The sequence below is a fragment of the Lepidochelys kempii genome, chromosome 7, assembly GCF_965140265.1.
Source record: "Lepidochelys kempii isolate rLepKem1 chromosome 7, rLepKem1.hap2, whole genome shotgun sequence".
Lineage (NCBI taxonomy): Eukaryota > Metazoa > Chordata > Testudines > Cheloniidae > Lepidochelys > Lepidochelys kempii.
The window spans coordinates 34,660,343-34,684,710 of record NC_133262.1 but is presented as its reverse complement, the minus strand read 5'-3'; the positions used below and the strand labels follow the sequence as shown (position 1 = coordinate 34,684,710).

Sequence of the window (24,368 nt, the reverse complement as noted above, 5' to 3'; positions counted from 1 at the left end):
AATTGTGCCAATTTTATGCATTGAAAAGCTATTTCAGGTCAGTCTTAGATGTTTTTATTCCTTTCTGAGCTCTCATGGAGCAACAGCACATTGCTTTAGAGGTAGAAGGATTTTTTTTTTTAAATCTCAATAATTAATTATTTTTAAAACTCTCTAAAACGTTCCTAAAATATAGTTTTTCTGTAATATATAGGCCACACAAGGAGTTCAAGAGACTGTGGTATAAAGTTTTTTGGCATGAATTTGGGATTACTCCTGAGTTATGAAGACCTGAGTGAATTATTGAGAACAGGTTTTTTTGCTTTTGGTTTCCTGATTGGTGGATGTGTAACATTTGCTGTCTAGTATCTTGTTTAGTAGGATGGGAGAAGAGGAGAGTCTTTGACAAACACAATTACCAGCACAGAAATTGCTTATTATGTAGAACTATTGACCACATCAGTAGCAATATCTCATATTCAGTTCTGTGTTGATGGTAAAAACAGTATGCTGGTTTTAGGCTTTATTTCTCTCATTTTTTTCTTCGGGTGTGAACATCTAAAACTAGTACCATTTAACTTGCCGCACGCCCTGAGACGTGTGCTTGATTAAACTCAGGAAAACGTGCAAAAGAAAGACAAGGCCTGTATTTGGAAAAGTTCTGGCAGTAAGCTTGTTACGAGCTTTCTTTGTAAGGCTGTTGAAATTTACCTGTGTTTGTTTTTTAATTAGGAATCTTAAATTATCTATGAAATATGGCTAACATAATTTCTAATAATGTCCTTTACACATACATAATACTATCTCCTGATTATATGTTGTGTGAGAGAGAGATAATATATATACAATATAGTGTATATAATGTACATAGTATTCAGGATCCCATGTAAACAAATTTAACAGTTATTTGAAATTTTAGACTTGTACCCCAATAACTGTGAGGAAATAGTTCTTTCCGCAAATCTCTTCATCTCTGCTTAACTTTAACATGGCTGACACAATTCCTTTAATCACAACCACCCATGCTTAGACACATTATGAGGCCTCTATTTCTTAGCAGATGCCACAGTCAACTGTCAGAGTGTGAGAGTAATTGACATGGGCTGTGCATCTTTGCTTTGTTCTCCCTTTAACTTTGCAGTCCCCATTCCCCCTCCCTCCTCTCTCTCTGTGAGGACTGAAAGTAAAGTTGTGAGGCCACCTGACCAGCTAATTAACTGATTTAACATACATTATATTTTTAGCATTTAAAAGGTTCTTTAAAGTTATCAGAAATGTTAAAGCTATGATTGATTGATTGTAAAAAAACTGACTTGGGCCCTGATCCAGAAAAGCACTTAAACACAAGCTTAACTTTAAGCATATGATTTCAGTGGGTCTATTCAGGGGTTAAAATTAATCATGTGCTTAAACGCTTTGTTGGTTCAGGGCTTTAATGCTTAAACAGCTAAGCAAGGAAATAGTGAGAGGCAACAAACTACAGATTCAATATGCCTCATTCTTCTCTGGAATCTCCATACATCATTTCACAGAATTAAGAACAAACCCCTGGATTTTGACTCCCTGGAATGCAGGGTTCTTTAAAATCCAAATCTTGCAAATGGACCCTGCCTTTGTGATGGTCTGAACCAGCACCTCAGATCAGAGGGCTCAGACATTGGGATGTATATAACCTGGATCTGAATTTTGCAGCTTGAGCCAATCTCTATTCATACAAAGCCAGAGGTCTACCAGCCTAAAGCTTTGGTCTGGATTTCCAGGATGACAGGGCACTGCAGTGATACAGAGCCACACTCCTGTTCTGGTTCTATCTATGGACCTGGAAATCAAAGTTGTCAAATTAATGTTTTTGGGAGGCGGGTCCAAAAAGAGGTATGCGTCCACAGACCTATCCTCAAACAATTCACAGCTGACACAAAGTATTTTATACTATTTTTGAAATCAATATTCTGTAGGCTTCACAGTAATGTCTTTTTTTTTTGTATTCTCTGCCAAGATCCCTCATAAATTTCAGTAACACATTTATGTTCCAAATCTGCATTTAATTTAGATTTAATAAGACATTTATAGTACAGCATATTCACTAAATACTAAGTGATTATTAAAAGCTGTTGAGGATTAGCAACTTTGTAACCGATACTGGAGATACCCATATAAACTATTTAACTTGCTTACGTATATATCACCACATTTGGAGTTCAGCTGAGGCCCTTAAGCTAACAATTCTCCGGTTTAAGGAGCAAGGGACTGATAGAGACCGTCCCCGCTGAGGGGCTCTTGATTCCAAAATTCTCTTCCTCTTTGGACCAAAAGAACCAGAGTGAAATTCAGGCCCTATTGAAGACAATGGGAGTTTTGCCATTGAATTCAGTGGAGCCAGGATTTTACCCCCAAACTTCACTGCTTTTCTGTCTTCCTCAGTAAATAAGTAATGAACTAGCCTCTATTAATGTATAGAGTGCTCAGAAGTCTGTGGCTTATATGTATACAGTGGATTAAGTAAAAATGGATACATTTCAGTGATCTGTATCCGGAGGGTCAGGGTCTCTAATTTGCATTCAGTGGGTAAACAGGGAAGATGTAGTGGAATTTCCAATCTGTAGAGGGAGGGTAGATGGGGCAGATTGTGCTTTGAACCTCAAACTGGAATAGTGTTTGGGAAAGAGCTGAATCTCTGGTCATTATGAGGGTAAAAGGTGAAATATTGGTGCTTCTAGTCCATAATGGATGGGTAAACTGAAATATGGCCTTTGTCATATGTATAGTGGGTTGTTAGTAATAAGTCTGAAGCCCTTATTTGTAATCCAATTTGGGTGGCTGTAAAGAGGGTCTCTGTTCTATAAATTGAGGTTGGACAGGGATCTAAAGTGAAAGTTAAGGTTGTTCTTGGAATGTGGGATTTTTTTACATGTGTACATTTATTAGCGATTGTTTGAACGGTGAGGATATTTGAATATTTATCTATCTTTGTTTAGTGCTCAAGTTTTATTTAATGTAGGTTTTCGTAAACTATCACCTTCCTTGATCTAATGTCTACTAGCAATCTTAGTTAATTCAATTTTCATCTATTTATAATGCACGTGCCCATTTCAACTCACAAATCCGCTGCTTATAGGTTCCCTTACTGACTTTTGGCCCCTGCCCTCCTTGACCCCACATTCCCAGAGGGCGTCTGCTTCATGCCATGGCTACTTTCTTGTGCCACAAAGGCCTGATGATTCCTGCTCTCTCTTGGCAGATGTTGGTCTCGTGGATCAGACTACAGACATGGAGGAGGAGCTCACACTATGAAGAGCTCTGTGTCAGAAGTAAATCAATTCAATAGTTTTCTGGCAGCCTGTGCAAAGACTCCAAAACAAGCACCCCGGCTAGACAGAACAGAAGACCTTCTAGCTAAGTAAGAGTAATGTAGTTTCAAAATAGTGACAGTTAACTATTGCTGTTGTGAGATAAATCTTTTGACTGTTCAACAGGCAGGTTACAATAGCCAAGTATATTTTATTCTTGTTTTAGGAGACCTACAATACGATAGACAAAACATTAATAATATTAGACAAAACAAAGGGGCAAAAACTTAAATTTCCCTTTCAAAATATCTATTTTCATTGTTCATTCTAGCTTGACAACTTCTTTTAGTTTGCTGCATGAAAAATGAAGATTATTTCTCTCAGCACTGAAACCAGGATACAGTGCTTCAGTAAATCAAATCAGTCACAACATGCAGAGTTCGGTATTACAATTTGATAACATCGAGCCATTAAATCTTTCAAAATACCTGCTAACAAGTCAGTAACAGGAAGCTGCTGAAACGTTGATCGACTGATAGCATCGCAACATTCTGTTCATAAAAGCACAATAAATTTATTTTTTACATGACCTAGGCAGTAAGTGGCATTTTACTAGCCAAACTGTAAAAGAAGCCTTTGTTTAAAACTGGAACAAAGTGGTTAAATCATTCTTAAATTAGTACCTGATTTTGGCAGGTTTATCTAGTACTATGTCTGAGGTCTTCAACAACGGTGTCTCTACATTTAAAAAAAATAGTGTGGGTGGGGGGACCAGGCTTTTATGTGCAGTTGAATATATAATTATTGGAGGCATTAATAACAATCTGACTTGATACTCTCATGCTGTCTCTTCTGAACTTTTAACCACATCTGAATATTTGCTATGTTACTAAAACCCCTGTCTCGCCTGCAAGTACAGGTTGTTATTTAGAGAGCTATATATAATTTAATAAGGGTTTAGCTCAGAATTGGAGTAACAATAGAGAGGAAGAAAATGATTCAGCTGGAGTTTGAAAGGAAGCTCAGTTTAAAAACTACTGTACCAAGAATGGCATGAGAAGTACGTGACTGCTATTCATATAGGCCCCACTCCAACTTCCGTGGAAATCAAGGGAGAGACACGCGGTGACTTTAAAGAGAATTGGATCAGAATCCTCTTTAACACCCTCATACAAAATTAAGCTATGGAAAAAGAGAACAAATAGCTAGCATTGGTGAGATAAATTTATACTTCTGAAGACATGGTCAAACTGGACTGATGTCCCATTAATATGAGTTTGGTTGTCTCATTTGTGTCCCCATTTGTCCCTATTTAAAGCTATTATATAGTTAGTCTCCATTGCTTGTCATTGTTCAGGGTAGGAAGGATGGTGTAATGAATGTGGTACGGGACTGGGAGTCAAGAGGTGCGGATTCATTTCCCAGCTCAGTCACAGACTTGCTGTGTGACCTTGGGCAAGTCACTTTATCTACCATTTGCCTCAGTTCACCATCTGTAAAATGAGGAAAATTCTTTCCTAACTCACAGGCATGTTGTGAGGTTAAATCAATGAACGTTGCTGAGGTGCTCAAATACTGTGGTGATGACAACCATATCCGGCCCTAAGAATAAAAAAAATCCAGGAAAGGCCCCAAAGTGGAATAGGTTCTGTATTTTAGCAATTATCTGGAGAAGTTTGCAAAAAACCTGCCAGAACTTTATTTGGATCTAGCCCAGTGCTATTATGCTTTTCTGAACACTTAATTTCACCAGATTTCAAATAAAGAAAACTATCATTCTCCTAGTTGTAGTGACCTGGTAACAGCAGATTAAATGGTGAATAGAGTCTGTGACATAAAAAGTTCTGGCCCTTGTCTCTAAAGTCTAATCAGCCACAATTTTTGCACAGACTTGCAGAGCCATGAGGAGAAATTTCTGTCAGTGCCCCATTACTGTCCTGGATATATTGATGGGAAGGCAGGTATCCCGGGGCCCATGAATAAGCTATATAAATAATGCATTTTTGAGCAAAAGCCAGTAAGGAACGTTAATGAGCAAGTGTCACAAAATCAGGGGAGACAGAAAAGCTGAAATGGACACAGTAGCTATCAGGACTGGCAGTACGAATCGATGGTTCGCAGAGTACGTCATTCGACTGGAGTGTGTTGATGCTACTGAACGACAGTGCTGCCGCTTCAGGAATCAGTTCTTTAACATGACTAGAACGTTAATGGTCAAATTTTCAGAGGGTTTCAACTTCTGTTTTGCAGGTACAGTGAAATAGCTAGACTCCTAAATACCTACCTTTGTGTCTGCAATTAATTATGTGTACAAAGTTGCACCCACAAAAGATGTTAAAAATATCAGACCATAAATGCTACTCATCAGCAGCCATAACCAAAAGCTGAGATGCATTCCTCGGGCACTGAATGCAGGCAATTTGATAGGTTTATTGTGATCTGTTTGGAGGAAGAACTAATATTAAAGGAATTCTTTTCATTATCAAATCTTTCTAGTCTATTAGGATTTATTCCGGCATTTAACTTTCATTATTGTATATGGTTACATTCCCATGTGTCACGCTGTTCTGGAATTTCATTCTTTGATTTTCTGTAAACCATTCTTGAACTGTTGGACAAGAGAGGGGGGGAGAGGGGGAGAAATGCTACTATCTTTTAGCCAGGATTTTTTTTCTTTAAAAACAGAAATTGTACCATTAAGTAACATGCCAGAAATTAGGAAGTCTTGAGGCTTGGAACAAACCAATTCAGCCTGTTAACAACAGATTTCTTTCATTGCTTTGGCATGTCAGTGATTATTCTAATGCAGAGCCTTGATGGAGACAGAATAATGACAGCAGGTACCCGCTGGAGGCAGTGATTTTCCTAAAACTGGCCCCCAATTAATTATGCTTAACAAGTTCAAAGGTCAAAAGCACAGATCTCTGTGATTGGGCACTTTACCTAGAGTGCACAATCCAGGGAGGGGCCGTTGACATCTTTGATTTTTCCCACACACAAACTGTTGGTACAAGATGTAATCTGTGGAATGAAAGGGCACTGGGCAGGATGATTGGGGACAGCTGCTCCCCAGAGGCCTTGAACTGCAGAGTCCTGCTATACTAATAATAATGCTCACTTTCCATGGCCCCAGGATAGGAGAGGTGTCAGGCTACAAAGAGACACAGATGGGAGTGAATAGGATTAAGCAGCACTGATTACATATAAGTATTTTTTCACTAATATAATGGCAACACTTTAAAAAAAAAAAGTTAGCCCTCTCAAAGCTGGTCCGTTTGTTTAAATAATTACAAGGCCAAGTCTGAAAACCTCTCCCCTGTCTGGAGTCTCATCCCCCACTGGATCCTATTTTGAGTCCAAAGAAAATGAATATTTCAACAGATGTTTTTCCCTTTTATTTTTGATAACTGAGATAAATGGGCTGCGATTTTGATTCTGATATCTGTGTGACTACAAGGGCTGATCCACAACCCACTGAAATAAATGGTATGACCCCAATTGACTTTAATTGGCTTTGTGTCTGGCCCGCAGTGTGCAAAAGCTTCCAGTTCTTTAACTTTTATATAAAGTGCAATTCCACTTTTTATTTGATCTAAGGGAAGAGCAAGTAAAAAAAATCTGACTATATTACTGCATGTATTTATTGATTCTCTCTTGTTCCCAACTTGATCATCTAGTTACTTAGTGCTAGGGTTGATGTTGTACATAACAGACACATCCTGCTGATTTCTTACTGGGAAGGCACTTTGTTTACTTCATGCAATTTGCCTGATCCTGAGTTTCTGGAGCAAAGCCATAGATATGGCAGAAAGAGCTGAATAGCAAGTGTAGTTTTCTCTTGATTCCATCGTTTGCTTTGGAAACAGATGGGTTTGTATGCCGTGCCCATCACTGTGGTATCTCAGTGCCTTCCAGTAGTTCATTAAGTGTCGTTATTGATATGGTTTGGATATGAAGCGTCAACCTCTTTCATACCCATAATCAGTTTATCTGTTGCACAACTTGATATTTTGCAAAGTACTTGCTGCTTTAAAATGACAGATTTCCCATTTTATTATTGCATTCAATGTGAAAAGTGTAACTTTACATTTTGTTAATCAGCCTTTGCCATGGCATACATAGAAGCAAGTGATCAAGTAGAATAGTTACATACAGCCTGAAAATTCCATCATCAGCGTTTTTTGAACCTCATTGGCCATCCAAGTACACTCATCTCTTTCTCTCTTAGCCTAATTTAGAAATCCCTATCTGGATGACATTGTATTGTATTGAGTACAGTACAATCTGGTTGGTTGTTTTCAAATATAAATTTTACAGAAGAAGAAAGAGTATTGGCCCGCAAGTTTCTTCCAAGTTGTGTTAAATTGTGTTGAGGTGGAATTTAAGAGAATGAGCTGATTTTACAACTCTCAGTGCTGTGTTAGCTAATGTATGTAGTGATTCTGTTTGATTCCTGCGTTGCATGTTAATCTTGCTAACAGACGGTGTGAATGGAGCATTGCTCAAGCCAGGTATGGAGCATTCCCCTGGAATCTATTTAGTCACAACTCTTTCATTCTCCCATAATGATTCTATTTTCTCGGGTATTTTATTATAGGAAACAGCCGGAGGATTTTCAATCTGTTCTTTGAATAGTTCATAACAAACAGTATGCTAGTACAAAATCTCCTTGTGTGTGAGTAGTTACTATCAGAGTTTATTATGTGGCTGGCTTTACACCAAATTGGGTTAAGGTAGGAATGGGAAGTTTCATTTAATCTGTATGTGTTGAACTAGTGGTATCATCGTGAACCAAACCCAGAGCAGAACATGCATAAACTTTAAGGGAGCAGAGGTCTATATTCATATCCAAACTTGGTGGCTTATATACATCTCTCAGTAAGAACGACAGACTTATTAAGGCATCAGGATTATAGATCAAAGACTTTATTGCGACTCTAGTGAAAATTACTTCACAAATTATATTAGGCAGGACCCTCACCTTCAAATAGTTTGTGGTCCAAAGCAACTGTTCATGTACTAAAATTTCCAGATTATTATGACATGAAGGTCACACACTAGATCCAAGATCTTATTCAAAATTTAGGGCAACATACATTTCCAATTGATTAGGAGTCCATATTTTGACTCTTTATACATTCATATATATGGTACAGTCTGAATCCCAAAATTACTACTGCAATTCCCCAGAAATTAGCAACCACTCCAGTTGGAAAATACATTTTCAGTTGGATTATTTGGCAAGATTTTCATCTGGAATTGTGATTGTTTTGTCTTTATTATATCAGGCCCAATGATAATTTTCCATCTGGAAATCACAATTACTTTGGCATTTAGAGCTATGGAAATTGCTGGCCTTATTTCTCTATCAGAGTATCTTTCACTTTGTTTTGCCTCCTTATTGGAAATGCCATTGACCTGACCATGCAGATGATTTTAATGCAGACTGGATTTCAAAAGGCAATAGTCCAATCATTGAGTCCATACAGCATCTGGGTAAGAGCCAGAGCAAGAGGATAAGCGCACTGGAACAATTTGGTATGCTTGGTGCCTTCACTATTTTAATACAGCTATACTACAGTACAAATATAGATGAAGGAAATCTCCCACTGCACAGTACACGGTATTTATATTAACATACACAATTAAAAAGAATAGAAAAACAAAATGGTCCTAATCAGATAGGTCAACATATAAGAGTTCCAGCCTTCAGGCAAACAATCTTGTAACAATCACTCAGTTATTACTGTTGTATAATACAATAAAATCATTGGTTAAAGATGTATGTCAAGCACCATTACAACTGCAAAATACAACAATTAAGTACATCTGGTCAATAACAATTCCTGGTGGATTTCATTAAAATATCGGGTGATCTAGCTAAATGAACATAACATGAATTCGTTTACCTTCTTGCAGCTTTCTTTGGATATAAGAGTTGCATACTGTAGCAGCGTCTTAAGAACTAATGACTTGACATGACTTAGAGGTTTGCTTAAATAATCACAAGTTGGAGTGCTTTTCTGAATCCACTCTGAATTTCCTAAGTCTGGCAGTCTTGGAAGAACGGGTATTCTTGTGCTATTTCTGGAATCATAAGGCTACAAGCAAACAAGGATAGCATTTCTCATCATTATTTGTTTCTTCTGCTTCTATGCCCAGTTGAAACTTTGCAGTGTAGAAGCACAAGAAAATGAAAACAATGGGCCTGATTCGCCACTCTATTACTTGGTTTTGTGTTGGTGAAAGTCCATTGCCTTCAGTGCAGTTACAGTGACGTAAAAACTTGAATAGCTTTGTAGCACCTATTTAAACCTCAAAAAAAATGTGTTGGGTTTGGTTTGAATTTTGAAAAGTTTGGTTTGGTTCTCATTTTATCTAAACTGGTTGAGTAATTTTGTTGTAATTGTATGGGGTAGTATTTTATTTCTTCGTTTGGAAATGGTTTAAATTTTTCTGTATCTGAAAAGAGGAGAATGAGTGATTTGATTTGTTAATAAGAAAATGACATTTTACGTTGCATTACGAATGAATCGTGCAATATCTGTCCATTCCCACTGCTGAATCAACACTTTGCCCCCACAGCCTGACTGTAGCCACAAAAGTGATGGGACTTTGATTCTGTCAAGCTGTATATTTTGTGTGATTTGAGTGAGATTTTTAAATAGGACAAAACCAAGACACAGCAGGCATAAGCAGTGGCGATGCACATGGCTTGCTTTTCTGACATAGGCAAACATTGACAAGCTGCCAGTCTTACCATATTTATTTAGGTAACCTGCAATGTTGTACTATCACAAACTTCATAGGGAGTTTTAGCTTCAAGCACACATACAATTTATTACCTTGTTCCTGCCATCAGATCTACCTGGGCCAGCCTTTACCTCTGTGAAGAGCCTCTAAAGAGAATGGGACTCTGCACTGGTGAAACAGCCCACCTGTGTGTACCCAATGGCAGGACTGGAGCTTCTCTTTAGATTCCCTCTCAACACCCCACCCAGAGTACGTCTGTACTGCCATCATGGGGTGTGGCTGCAGTTTATGTAGATGTACTCAAGCTAGCGGTAATCTAGCTATCTCAGTTACCGAGTAACGAATCTGTGGCAGCATACACTTCAGCCCGGGCTGTACAAGCTCACCTTGAACCCTGGGCTAGCTTGTGCTGCTGCAACCTCACTGCTCTCGTACCCGCGCTAGCTCGATGAAAGCTAGTTTGGGAATGTCCGTTCAAGCTACCCTGTGATTGCAATATAGACATACCCTCAGAAACTATTGCCGCTTGCAGCTCCTTGTACCCTTTGGCCTTCGCACTCTACTGTCTCCTTGTCTACATGCTATTGCTCATAACTGCTCACAACTGCATACCGCACGTGAGGGTTTGTCTACATGGCCCCGCAGTGTGGACTACCGGAGCCTGAATTGCTGTGTGCAGTGACGTGCTGTGCTGTAACTATCCTGTGCATATCTTGCTAGCGCAGACTAAAAGGTACGTAAATTTCAAATGGGGCTATGTTAAGATGAACTAGGTACCGTTTTGTTCACGCTAGCAGGGTCTACACCAGGCAGTAATACTTCTGTGCACATTCCAACTCTCACACACTGCAGGGCTGTGTAGAGAAGCCTTAAGAAGCTGACAAAGGTATGCTAAGCCTGTGTGGTTCTGGATATTTACCTCTCCTAGTGTCCACTCAGTGTTGTGATGCTAAATTGAATGGGAAAAGCTGTTGTTTTGGGCTGGAGAGCAGATTTCTGTGTGAATTACTAATTGTTATTGAATGAGTGCTCCTGACTGATTGACAACACTGCCTGGCTCTGTCCTCAAAGCACACACACCTCAGGCAGTTGCAGTTCAGTCTTACCCAAAGTCTGTCTGTCTCTGGGGTACTTATAGCCCCATCAGCGTAGTACCTGGGTGCCTCGCACTGTTTAATGTATTTATCCCCCTGCCCTGTGAGTCAGCACAGTGCTCTTATCCCCATTTTACCAAGAAGGAACTGAGGCACAGAGAGGCTAGATGACTTGTCTAAGGTCACACAGTAAGTGTGTTGCAGAACAGGGAAATGAATCAAGGTCTCCCAAGTCCTAGGCTAGTGCCCTATCCATTGGACAGTCTTTCCCCACCTCCTTCCTTCTTATGTCCCCAACTCAGTTGATTACTGGAGGGACTGCCTGTGATGGTGAGAGCACAGTTCACCCTTTGTGCCCATCCAGGCCTTGGGATGTTGAAGGTGCCAGGTGCGATGATAGACTTTTTTGTGATGTGGACATATGTCCACTAGTAACTGGACTGAGGTCATCAATTCATTTCAGAAGCCACTTAACAACCAGAGAGGAGAAGTTTCACATTCCATTGCTAGTCCTCCAAATCTGGTTTTATATCTAAGTTTAATAGAGACATAATTGCCCTGTTTTTTTACAGATAAAGCATAAAAAGTTCAAATTCTTTCTCCACTAGTCATTTTTAATAATAATAAAAAAGAAATAATCTCTCTTTGATGGAAGATTTTATTTGTGCTTCTTTCTAACCGCTTGCTCTATACTTTGCCTGAAATGAAACCAACACTATTGAAATCTCATTTGCAGTTCATGCAGACATGTAAATCACCTTCAGGTTAGGCAATGGATCTGGGATTGAAGTAAGCACTGCATAGAATTATGCCAGTGCAAACTTTTCCATTACACATCAAATAATAATTTTAAGCATGGCAGCCATTGTCAAATATAATGGAAAATAGAAATAAGATACCCTGATAGGTCATTGGCATGCAAAATGTTCCCTTTGGCATCCCATCTGCAGACAAACACAACTAGATGCTAATTTACACATGTTCCTAAAGACAAATTGCAAAGCATCTGATATCATCAGTCTTGCAATATTTCTCAGAAGAAGGCTTTTACATCACAGGTGGGTCCCAGGCATTTCTCATGTAGGTCACCAGGGAGATTGTATTTCAGGTCAACATTTTAATGACTAGTTGCTTTGCCATGCTAAAGAATTCCATGTGTCACTTCTTTCCTACTTAATGCTTTATGAAAACTGTCAGAAACATCTCTTGGAATTTTTCAGAACTGTTGAGGGTTTGGAGAGGTAAATAATGGTAATTGTACTACACAGTTTGTGAACAAACATTAGCAATAATTATTTTTGTATAGTGCAATGCAGCTTTTCTGCCATTTGAAGAGAAATTGACAAGTTATTATTTTACATATTTTGGCAGCGTATGAAAAGATTTTCCATAAACACAGCCTCACTTAATTGTTTACCAGCATCTCCTATTTTGTTTAATGTAAGTACAAGCAGCTACCACATTTGTTCTTCCAAATCAAGAAGCCACTGAAATGAGGATGAGGAGCTGGTCTTCCACTTATTTCCCGGGAAGCCAGTCACCCGCACCACATTGGGAGTTAATTGCCTAGTGAATATATTGTGATCAAAGAGCTATAAATCTGGTGCACAGGTGCTGCACATTTTAACTACAGGAACAACTACCTAACATTTGAAAGTAAGAAGAACTCACTTGATGACATATTTTTGAGACTACTTTGAGTTTTGTTTGGCAAATGTTAGTGACTGACAAAATATTAATGCCAAAAAATTTGCTGGCACAATTTTTTTTTTCTTTTCTGTTTTCTTTTTGGATTTGGGGCTGAGGGGAGTTTAGAAGGGATAAACTCCAGATGTCAGCTGGAAAAAAAATTCCAAGCTGATCCCAACAGAGAATGCTCTGAATCAATAGACTCTATATTCTAACAGTGTATGAGGTTCAAACCAGACTTTCAGTTCTGTTTAAGAAGGGCATTATCTGTGCCAGGAGCTATTCTGTTTTCTGACTGTATTTGTATTACAAGCTTATTCATATTCAGAGGAAATGCCCTAGGTCAGCAAGTGTTCAGCTAGGTAACCCTGAGGTCAGGTTTAATTGCCCTAAAAGGTGGCACATGGCAATGAATGAGCTGTAATGATTTAGATAGTATCTATTTCACATCAAGAAGTTTCCACTCTGAAGAGACCTAATCGAAAGTAATCTGAAAATTAGGGAAAATAAAAACCATGCCCACAGTTACCTAAATACCTATTTCCTTGCATTTTATGCCCTAAATAACCTCATTCCTGAGAAGTTTAATTTTTCCCTTCTGTCAATATGCAATTGCCTGGGAGAAATGTTTGATCAGAATCAAGCATTTTAAAAGCTGTGACTGTTAAAATATTATTGTTCCAATGAAGAATATCAGAGGGGAAAGTGTCAAATAGAAAGGAAGGGAGGCTGGCAAAGGCTAGCAAAGAAAACATTATATGCATGTTCCATGGGAGTTCTACTCATGCACTATTACTTTAGTTCTTATTAAAATACACCTAAAGATATAAGACATCCAGTAGCCTTCATTTAAACTCCTTCTACTCTCACAAATAAATAATAATATATACTTATAGGCAATTTTTTTTTTTTTAGCTACATTTAAATAGGGCTTGAGAAAAGACTCCTGAACTGAATCTGGGCTCTGCCAAAATTTGAGGTGTATAATTCTGAGTGTTGGTTTGATCCATCTCTAATAAGAAGCGATGTAGCTCTTCTCGTCCTTATCGCTCCTAGGAATCAGACAGTGTGTATTTATCTCCATTTTTACATCTTTGTATGTTTAATTCCGCTTCACGCCCTTCTCCTCTTCTTCTTTCAGGTGGGAGAACAGGGAGAGGGAGTAGTATGAATGACACAGTCGTGATCATGTAAAGTACAAGTTGCTAGCACTTAGTGTATTGCAACCTTTGATTTGGAAAGCTGATAATTTCTTCTTTATGGCTCTGATTCATCAAAGCCTTTAAGCATGTGCTTAAATTTAACTGCAATGGGACTTTAACATGCTAAAGTGCTTTGATGAATTGGGGCCTAGTAGAAACAAATTTTGAAAACAAAAATATGTGTATAGTTGGAGGAAAAGGAGCAATTTGGTTTCTGTCTTGTCATTCATGACATTTTTCTTTAATATAGCTAGACAGGTAGCTGTTTAGCTATGTAACAACTCATCATGTGTTCAAAGGTATATGAAGAAAGCTAACATATAAACTTATGGCTGCTTATAACCCTTGGATTGCCAGGTCTGCAAGGAGAGCAAAGTAGTTTGATATATGGGAACTGGGCGAATTTTTAGACGTAGGAACCAGTATTAGGCTAATGTGGGCTATAAACAACTGTGTCACTGGTTTAAATTCCAGAATAAAATCTACCAGCTGAAGACTGTAGTTATACTCTTCAAATTTAATTTATAGTGTACTGTCAACAACCTTTATTTAAGTTTGTGTTTTGGGACCAGACAGGAAAAGCTCCTGTCAATGATGTCTTACCTCTCAAATCGAATAGAAGGGCAAGTTATTTTTGTTTGGAGGCAGACATAATTATCCAGCAGTCATTGTTTGGCCAGCTAATTAAATTAATCCCTTTTTTTAAACTTTAAAGGATCACTTAAAAAGTAAAAAGTACTAAATAAGTAGAAAGAGAATAGAAACTTGTGGGGGAAGGGTCAAGGTATTTCTAATGTACTGGGGCATGGATAAACAGCTACTAATTTTCTTGGTGTCCAAGTATTTGTTTCTTTTATCAGTTTAAACCAAACCATATTTTTAGCCTTTTGTTAATCAGTCCAGTTTATTGACATAACTATTTTATTTCACCAGCAACCATCATTTTTTATCTTCTTAAATAATTGCAGCCTAACACTTTTAGTCACACTTGGCCATGAGGGTTCTTTATGGTATGTATATTGTACATGTTTCCAGAATTCGAAATCCCAAATTCATCGTGCTAGCTGGGAAGTCATTCTTGTGTACTGAAAGAAACAGGGCCATTTCTGTTCTTATTTACACCAGTCACCAGTGAGATCAGTGGAGTTACTCCACATTTGGCTCATAAACTTTGAATGGTGACTCTGTATACTAAGAGACAATTTAAATCCTCATACTGAATTAAACCAGGAGATAGACTCACCAGGTCTGTACAGGATGGTATAAATTATGCCTCTCTGTGTCAGCTGATACCCCTGCAGCCTCAAGGGGGTGGGGTTCAAGCTAAGAGAGAGCAGGTGGTGTTCCTGCCACCTGTCCTCCTATGGGGTTTCTACTAGGAGAAAGAGCTTTAAGTAGCAGTCAGGGACCTCTAGGAACTTTGCCAGTAGAGACTGTTTAGGTGATGCACTAAACTAGGGAATCCCATGCCCTTCCAGACCACTGCTGCCCATATTTTGGGTTGCCCTATTCCCTTGAAGGTTCACCAACAGAGGGAGGTTTGTGGCAGCAAGTGTATTTGGGGTGTTGCATGTAGCAAGGTGGCCTCTGATATTTCAGTGTAAGACTATCAGCCATCGTGCAGATAATGAAACATGAGCACATGCCGATGCTCTAACTCAGAAATGATCATTACAGTATTGACCAGAATTCTTCCACATTGCCACTTGGACTCTAGCTCCAAAACAATTGCCCTAGAAATCACTAAATTTCTAAGTTTCACTAGGTCAAAGGTTTCTCCTTCACTTCCTCCCTCCCCTGTTCAGAACCACATTATGTCCTTGAAAATTCCTATGTAATCTAATGGGTTTTACAACTGTTATTCTAGAAACCAAAAGAATTTAGACTGCAAATTTTACAGAAGCCCCAGCAATGCTGAATAATGGGAGGGTCCGATCATGCAATTTATACTCGTACAAAAATAAAGCATGGCTCTCTTGGTTATTCGTTTATTAAGCCACAGGAACAAAATGTTAATTCCCATTCCCTCACAAATATGTGGTTGTTACACAAGATTACATTGAAGAAAAGAAGAGAATATTGAATATCAGAACCTCTCAGATAATTTTATGTGCTTGAATGAGAGCTGGACCCTCAAGCTTATAAAAAAGGGGGCATGGGAGTGGTTTAAGTAATAACCTGAAAATTCCTTGAAGGTCTTCCAAGAAGTATTGAAGATAAGAAAATGGAAATAGTCTAAGACATGCTGGATACTTGTTGCAGAAAGGAAAAGAAAAGTATCAGAATATTTCTACAGAAAAAGTCACTGTCTGTACAGTATGCAAGATGATTAGCTTCTTTTCATGCTATAATTCTGAACTAATCTTTTTGTCATGTTTCTTCTTTAATTTTATCTTTGTTGTTTCTCTTAGGACAAATGTCAGGAAGGGCTGGTGGCTTGAAGGAGTTCTGTGATAAGGAAACCAGGGAGTTTGTGGCTACCAGCAAGTCCCTCCCCTCACTCAGCTGTTTGAATTCAGCCAGTTAGAGAGAGGTCAGTTAGGCTTGTAGAGCACATAGAGTGGAAGAGGCCTTCTCTGCAGACAGTGTGAGGAACTTGACAGGGAACAGCATCAGCTACTAGTTGATTCTAAACCTATTTTAGGCTTACATGAGGGAGCAGAATTTGACCTGGTGAATGGTAGTATGTTGTTTTTTGTGACACAAAAACAAAACGTGGAGTTAAGCTTTTTTGCATCCTATCACAAAGTTTGGAATATCAAATGCACGCTGGCTTGTCATTTTTTTATGTCCCCCTGAGTGCTTTTCTCAAAGCAGCTTTGCAGCATGTGTGCATATTTTAAATTATTTAAATCATTTGTGGTTCCACAAAAATTCAGCTTTCATCTTTTTATGTAAAACAGGCGAAAATAGTTTCCAAACAGGGACTATGGGTCCTTGCTGTGTTATAAGGACAGGAACGAATTTAGAGTTACTGAAATCCCCTTCCTTAGCACCTGAACACAAGGATTCTTCCGGGCTTTAAAAAATGCTGCTCTTACACTGCTTGTTTCCTTCAAGCCTTCAATGAAATTTATCTTTTTGTATCACATCACTGTGCAACTTCTTTCTCAGTGGGTCAATAGGTACCATTCTGTAGATGTAACCATAGCTATTGCTTTCAGAGCCGGCCCTAGACCAAATGGCGCCCCAGATGAGGAGCATCTTTGGCGACCCCCCACCTTCGTTTGTTAAACTCTTGAATGCCTTTTTTTTATTGCATTTGTAGCCCATTTCATGACTTTGGTGCACGATTTGCATGCAGTATTTATCCCTGTCATATAAGATGATAGATTTGCACGCTAGGATCTGTAAATCTGTAAATTCATGCAACATATTTATTCAACACAGAGGTCTTTATCATTGATGTCCGAACATTCCCCATGTGTCAGCGTCTGGTGAAGGTCCATACAATTGTTCAAGAGTGTTTTCCTCTCCACCAGCTGCTTACTAAGCAGCTTACCCAGGTCTCTTTGTGGTGCTTCATTTGTCCAAAATTTTCTTCAGTGGACACTCAAGCAGTGTCAATAAGTGAGCAAAAAAACTCCGTCTTGAATTTTTCTTCCGAGTTTCTCATCACCTCATCTCTGCCCTTGTAATCAAACTCTCTTCTTCTGATGAATACGAGTTTCCTTGAAGACAGGCTCAACTCCTAAGTTTTCCGCCATTTCTTTGGCAGCGGTGATGGTATATACAAATCCGCTTTCTCTGTAGGCCACAATAAAATCAAGGCAGCTTCTCATCAAAGTAGTAGTAGTCGTGATGTCCATCGATTGAGTTTGTCTCGCCTTGCTTACAACGATCACTTGGAACAGACAAACCACAATTGAGACCAGAAATTTGAGGTTAAGTGATCTGGTTTGCCAGGCTTTGTGCCTCGTGTCAGATTCCAGCCTCAGCTTTACTTGACTGCACCAGTTCCATCAGGGCATTGTAAACCTCAGTCACTTGGTACCTCTCTGGCCTTACGCTGTTAATGTAGCTCTCCCAGCTAGTGTCACTTAGCAACTTCACAGTCAGTTTTGTAACATTGTCCATGAGGATCTTCCACCTGATAGCTCATGCTGAAAAGAGGACATATCTCCTTTGCAGGACTCCAAAGAGAGATACTGAATCTAAAGAAGATAATGTTGCATGTGACACAACCAGGTTGAGGGAATGGCAGCCACAAGGCATGAAGAAAGCTCTTGGATTCAGTGCAAGGGTCCTTGCCTGGATGCCACTGTTTCTTCCCTTCATATTCACACCGTTGTCATGGCCGTGGCCGCAGCAGTCCTGACGCTTTATTTTATTCTCATTTAAAATGTTCATAAATAGTTCTGTTAGGCCTTTTCCAGTAGTGTCATCCACAGAGCGGAAACGATAGAGTGTTCCTTTACTCATAGGCGCCTATTCTGTGGGTGCTCCGGGGCTGGAGCATCCACAGGAAAAAATGGTGGGTGCTGAGCACCCACTGGCAGCCCCCTATCAGAACCTTCCCCTCCCCTCAGCGCCTCCTGCCCACCGGCGGGCACCACCAATCAGCGCCTCCCCCTCCCTCCTACCGCCCACAAATCACCTGTTTCGCCACATCAGGAGGCTCGGGGGGAGGAGCGAAGGCACAGTGCGCTCAGGGGAGGGGGTGGAACTGGGCGGGAAGGGGGCAGGGTGAGGGCAGGAAGAGGTGGGGAAGAGACGGGATGGGGGTGGGAAGAAGCAGGGTGGGGATGGAGTGGGGGCTGTGGGCAGCTGCAGGGGGAGCACCCCCCAGCAGATTAGAAACTCGGCGCCTATGCCTTTACTTGGATACAAATCTTGTTGTAAATGACATATATTCACTGTGACTAATGTTAGGAATGCAGTCCATTATTACAGCGTAGTACTTTGCTTTGCTGAGCCACATCAATATGTTATCAAGCATCTTCCTTGCCATAAGGTCAATCAATTTGAATTGTTTTGCTGCACTAATGGCCCATAGCTTCTTTATGAACTACTTGACATAGGTGGTCTCCCATGACATCGTCGTATTTCCCAAGAAGCTCTACCAAACCAAGGAAATTACCCTTACGTTCAGTGAACAACTAATCTGACGAGCATCAGAAAGCCAAATTGCTCTTTGCAAGGAAGAGGGTAATTGAGATTAGATGCTTGAGCCAGTTCCTCCAATACTAGATTTCTACATTAATAATGTGCGGGTTTTTTGCATTATTGCATTTATTCAGCTTGAGCCTCGACTTCATCCATTTGGAGTAGGCTGTAAAATGGCCAGGTGACTTTTCATGTTGCTTCAGAACATCAGCTAAATTATGCCAGTAATTGTACCCGGAAAGCTTTGACCTAGTGAAACTTTCATAGATGCTGTGTATATGGTCAGTCAAAATGAACTAAATGGAACTCTGTCAAATTTGCCTTACATGCTGTCATATATTCCTGTTTTTGTGTCTTTTTGTAACTTAAGGTTTTGCCAAGAGGGATTCTCTATGTTTTGAATCTGATTACCCTGTAAGGTATTTACCATCCTGATTTTACAGAGGTGATTCTTTTACCTTTTTCTTTAATTAAAATTCTTCTTTTAATAACCTGATTGATTTTTCATTGTTCTTAAGATCCAAGGGTTTGGGTCTGTGTTCACCTGTACCAATTGGTGAGGATTATTATCAAGCCTTCCCCTGGAAAGGGGGTGTAGGGCTTGGGGGGATATTTTGGGGGAAGACGTCTCCAGGTGGTCTCTTTCCCTGTTCTTTGTTTAAAATGCTTGGTGGTGGCAGCATACTGTTCAAGGACAACGCAAAGCTTGTACCTTGGGGAAGTTTTAACCTAAACTAGTAAGAATAAGCTTAGGGAGTCTTTCATGCAGGTCCCCACATCTGTACCCTAGAGTTCAGAGTGGGGAAGGAACCTTGACACATGCCTGTCATCTTTAAAGCCTGATGTATATTGAACATTTTTATGACCTTTAAGTTCTGTGCTCCTGTTGCCAAGGTTATGTTCTTTGGAATAGAAATCTTTCTTTTTCTCCTTTTTAATCTGGAAAATACATCTGCCACACGTGGAGAAATTCTGTGACACAAGACAGTGGGGAGTGGAACCATCAGCCAAATACCTCTGAACCTTCCTATATTAGAGAGTGCATTTGTTACTGTTTCTTTTTCTGTTACCATCCAGGCATCTTGTTGCAAAACAGGGACATTTTAAATATAATTTGCATTTGTTAAGATATTGATCCCAGTTGCACTACTTAAGGCCTGGGAGTTTCCCCAAATACAATAACTATGTTTACATGCAGTAGTCAGAGAGGAAATTACATGTGAAAGCACTCTATATGGAGATGGTATTTTGTTCCAATTATACATAACCCATGTGTTTACATGGTGTTTTTAAGGAGAATTCAAAGCATATCTCCTTTTTGTGATGCATCAACAAGCATATCAAATGCGTGTTCAAAAGGCTTGTACTTTTTTGCAAAAATAAAAACCAAATGGCTGAGTAATTTCCAACAGAAAAAATTTGCTATAGCAATTCCATGGTCTATTTAGAACACTTTTATAAAACCTTTTAAATAATAAAACTCTACAGTCCTAATTAAAAAAAACCCTACTGACTCTGTTGGATTCAAGTTTCTAAACATTATGCATTGTGAAGCCATTATATTAAATGCACAACTTTTTTCCTTTGAAGATCATATATTCCACTTTTTCCCTCCATTAACCCTCCCGAATCCCTTCATGAGGATTCATATGGTGTTGCTTTAACATAGGATTCCCTCAGGACAAACTACAGATTCTTGAGGGGCTGCCATTTTGAATTCAGTCCTCTTTGAAACAAATCCCCGCCACTGTTTTTTTAAAGGTTAGGGCCATTGGAACTGTGCTGATTTACGCCAACTGAATCTGGCACCTAGCTTTGTTAGTGCTCGTTTTATTATTGCCCATGCTCAAACGTGCATTTCAAGCAGTGATTCTTCTACCCTTTACTCACAGTCATCCCTTATTCTACAAGTCCCATTGAGTTTAAGGGGCCCTTTCGAAATCAAGAGTAAGGATCTGCTCCTGTGAAGCAGCAAATCTAGAATGGAGGCTCAAGAGCATGTTCCCTCCGCTGATTTTTGAAGGGTGGAAGAGCTTTGCTTTCATTTAGTTATATGTACTTGAGCATGGCCATGGTATTCTATTACTGCTGTACTTTACCATAACCATATAATTCTAAAATGTCATCTTGCCACTGTGAAATTAAAGACTATATACTGTGCTATAGCATGGCCAGAAGGCAGCAGGAGAGTGATATAGGACAGATATGTAAGTCCTAGGATGAGGAGAAGCTTTATTCCCTGTAGAGGAAAGAAGGGTTTCTATAGATCACTTAAAAGCACCTGAAGCCAATTAGAGAACCTGAAGCCAGTCACCTGATAAAACCTTCCTACCCCAATCAGCCAGGGGAAGGAGTTGGAGCAGAAGCAGAGTGGTTTGGAGTTGCAGCAGAGAGCAGTTTGAAGGAGTTGGAACAGAGTGCAGTTTGGGGGAGCTGAAGTAGAGGAGAGTTTGGAGATGTGCCATGGCTGCTTAGAAGACCAAGACCCTAGGTAAAGAGACACCTGGCTTGTGCAGAGAGAGGGCAGGAAGCCGCACAAGCTGAAGAGCAGGAGAGGAAGTAGCCCAGGGGAAGGAAGCACTAGTTCAAGTGCTTTGCCACTATCCCTAGGGCCCCTGGGCTGGGACCGGGAGTAGAGGGCGGACCTGGGTCCCTCCTTCTCCACTACCCTTCTCTGGGTTACTAGTGGGACAGTCGATACTCTAGTTCATGGGCAGGAAACTGGGCCCTGAAACCCCCCACACACACACAAGAAGAAGAAGCGTGAGACCCATCATAATCGTGCCAGCAATTTGCCACAGTACATTCTCCATTCCAAACACTGAATCGAGGGCAGTTGTTTCTCCTAAGACACAGAGAGAGAGAGAGAGAGAGAGAGAGAGAGAGAGAGAAATTGTGCAAGGGCATTGCTTTGGCATTAAGTGGTGTCACTAGATAGTAATTTAAGTTTTAATTAAATCTCTTTTGTCATACTAGCTTTCTTTTCAGTGGCCTCTTCAAACTTCCTTTCAAGTGTAACACTTGTCGCTAGCCTTGCTTCAAGATATGTTTGAAGGACAGGTCTAACTTTTAGTGTCCTATTACAAAAGGCCCATTAAGAATGGTTCTCTTTTTCTTTAACAAGAAGGTCTGGTAATTTAGCCTCAAAACAAACAAGGTTAACACATTGCAAACTAAAACTGTAATCTTTGCACTCCCATTACAGCGGTAGACCAGCTAACATCATCGCATAAACAAACAGGGATTGGCTAATTCTTTTGTACTGAAAACAGGATGCACCCTGTGTTGTTAAATGCGGTGCACCTCTGGTTTTGAGTAAGTACAGCTCACCATACCAGTATTTGAAAAAACAGTGCATAGCCATTGAAAGTAAACAACTAGAATTAGAACATAATTTAATCACCTATCAGAGGTTATTTTGATAGCCACATTTTTAGCAGTGCATGCTTGCAAAATTCTTCTATCCAAATATTCTTATGTGCATGCACAGGTTGGGGTTTTGGCATAAATGCGTGTGTAGAAAACCTGATTTGCACATGCTCACTGGGGTACCTGCATGCTTAAACTGTATGCAAGAAATATGCATACAATTTTACATGTGCCTGTTTGAAAACTTGGCCAATCAGGTGCATGACAGTAGCATTGCAATTAAATAGTTTGAACATTTAGGTAAAGGTTAGTATTTCCCATTATTTGATGAGGCAGTAAGTCTAGGGAAATGAGCATAGGTTTGGAAGTCAGGAACTCCTGAGTCCTAACAAACCTGTAAAGTGCCATATTATATAAATACAAATATGATTATTTCTTTAGAGATTCAGGGGACAAGTTGATTTACAGGTATTATGAATGTTCCATTTAACTCATTTACAGTCAGATTTAAATCCTAATGGTAAAGGATCAGTGTTAGAAAGGATATAAGGAGATTTTAATCCAATTTATTGCTGCTTACTCTTCTCACCAGACCACAGTAATTAAAAATGGAACAGACCCAGTAAATTATTGAGTCTATTCCAACTCGAGAGCAGAATATAGTCTCTTGATACTATAGTGTGCTTTATTTTAGCCTTCCTTTTAGTTTCACAATCTACATTTCTATTGTCTAACAACCAGCATATTGGTAAACTACAGACTTCTAGCTGAAAACATTGGCATGGCCTTGCCCTTCACCAGCTAGATGTCTATTAGAAGATATCTGTAACCTGAATTCCTGCCATCCCCCTCAATAACCAGGCTGTCCCCAGACTCTCAGCATCTGGAAGCACCTTTGAGACTGGACACCCTTCTGTTGTACACCTGTGAACAGGAGTGCAGGTCAGGTAAATCCACCCCCTCCACCTCTAGCCAGAGGTCAGACATTTATTTTTCCTGTTTTCAAGAATAGCCCACAGTAACTGCACAATAACTGCCTAATTCCAAAAGTATCTTAAAGTAAGCAGTGCCTCTAAGAAAGCTGAGAGAAAAATCAATAGTATGTGTCTAGATATGTATCTAGTCTAAAGATTGGCAACCATCTCACTCACTAGGCAGTGTTGTAGTGTGAGTTAACTCTCACTCCAGAGCTCCTGTGTTTTTCCTAGCTCTGTTTCCTAGCAACTCAGAAGGTGAGTCATTTCTTCTCTGACATGGAAGCTCTCCCAGACTCAGAGATTCAGCTTTCTCCATCCCTGCTGCCCTTTCCATCACTCCTCCATATCTCCTTCTTGGGTGAGACTCTTTTGACTCCTTTCATTTTTAGAGTGTACATCCAGTGTTGTCAGTTTAGGCGGGTATTATTATGCATATACAATGTTATTTCTCCATTTCAGGAAACTGGCATAAGATTTTGCAGGTTGGTTCTGCTGGCACAAGATACCATTATATATTTAATGCAAACTGACCTTTTTTTGGAACAAGTGGCCATATTTTTCAAATTACCACTCCCATAGCACATCACGTTAGAATGGGACTCTTCAAGCCTGACCTGATGTTAGGTAAAGGCATCTAAACATTTTGCATGCCAGTGGATTAGAATAAAGTCCACTGACTGATCATTTTTCTTCTTCTGGGGTAATTTACTGAACTGGCCCAAATGATTAGATAAATTAAAACTCCTGTAGTCCAAGTTTTAAAATGACAATATTTCATTGTATATCAGATATGATGTCTCTTGGATGGGTACCTGTACTGCCACAGGTAGTATCAGTCAGTGCAACTCCTGTTAGCACTCAACTGGATCCAAGGTTCATGTCCCAGAAGGGATGGATTACGTATATTTGCCA

The 24,368-nt window shown here is 39.6% G+C and overlaps 1 long non-coding RNA gene across 1 annotated transcript in view; it reads left to right on the top strand.

Moving 5' to 3' along the window:
* The first annotated feature begins 23,739 nt into the window (after positions 1–23,739).
* The window catches only part of LOC140914431 (uncharacterized), a 61,052-nt gene continuing 60,423 nt past the window's right edge, over positions 23,740–24,368 (top strand). Inside the window, exon 1 of the long non-coding RNA XR_012159861.1 lies at positions 23,740–23,814. This is a non-coding gene — a long non-coding RNA (uncharacterized lncRNA). The remainder of the gene's footprint in view (positions 23,815–24,368) is intronic.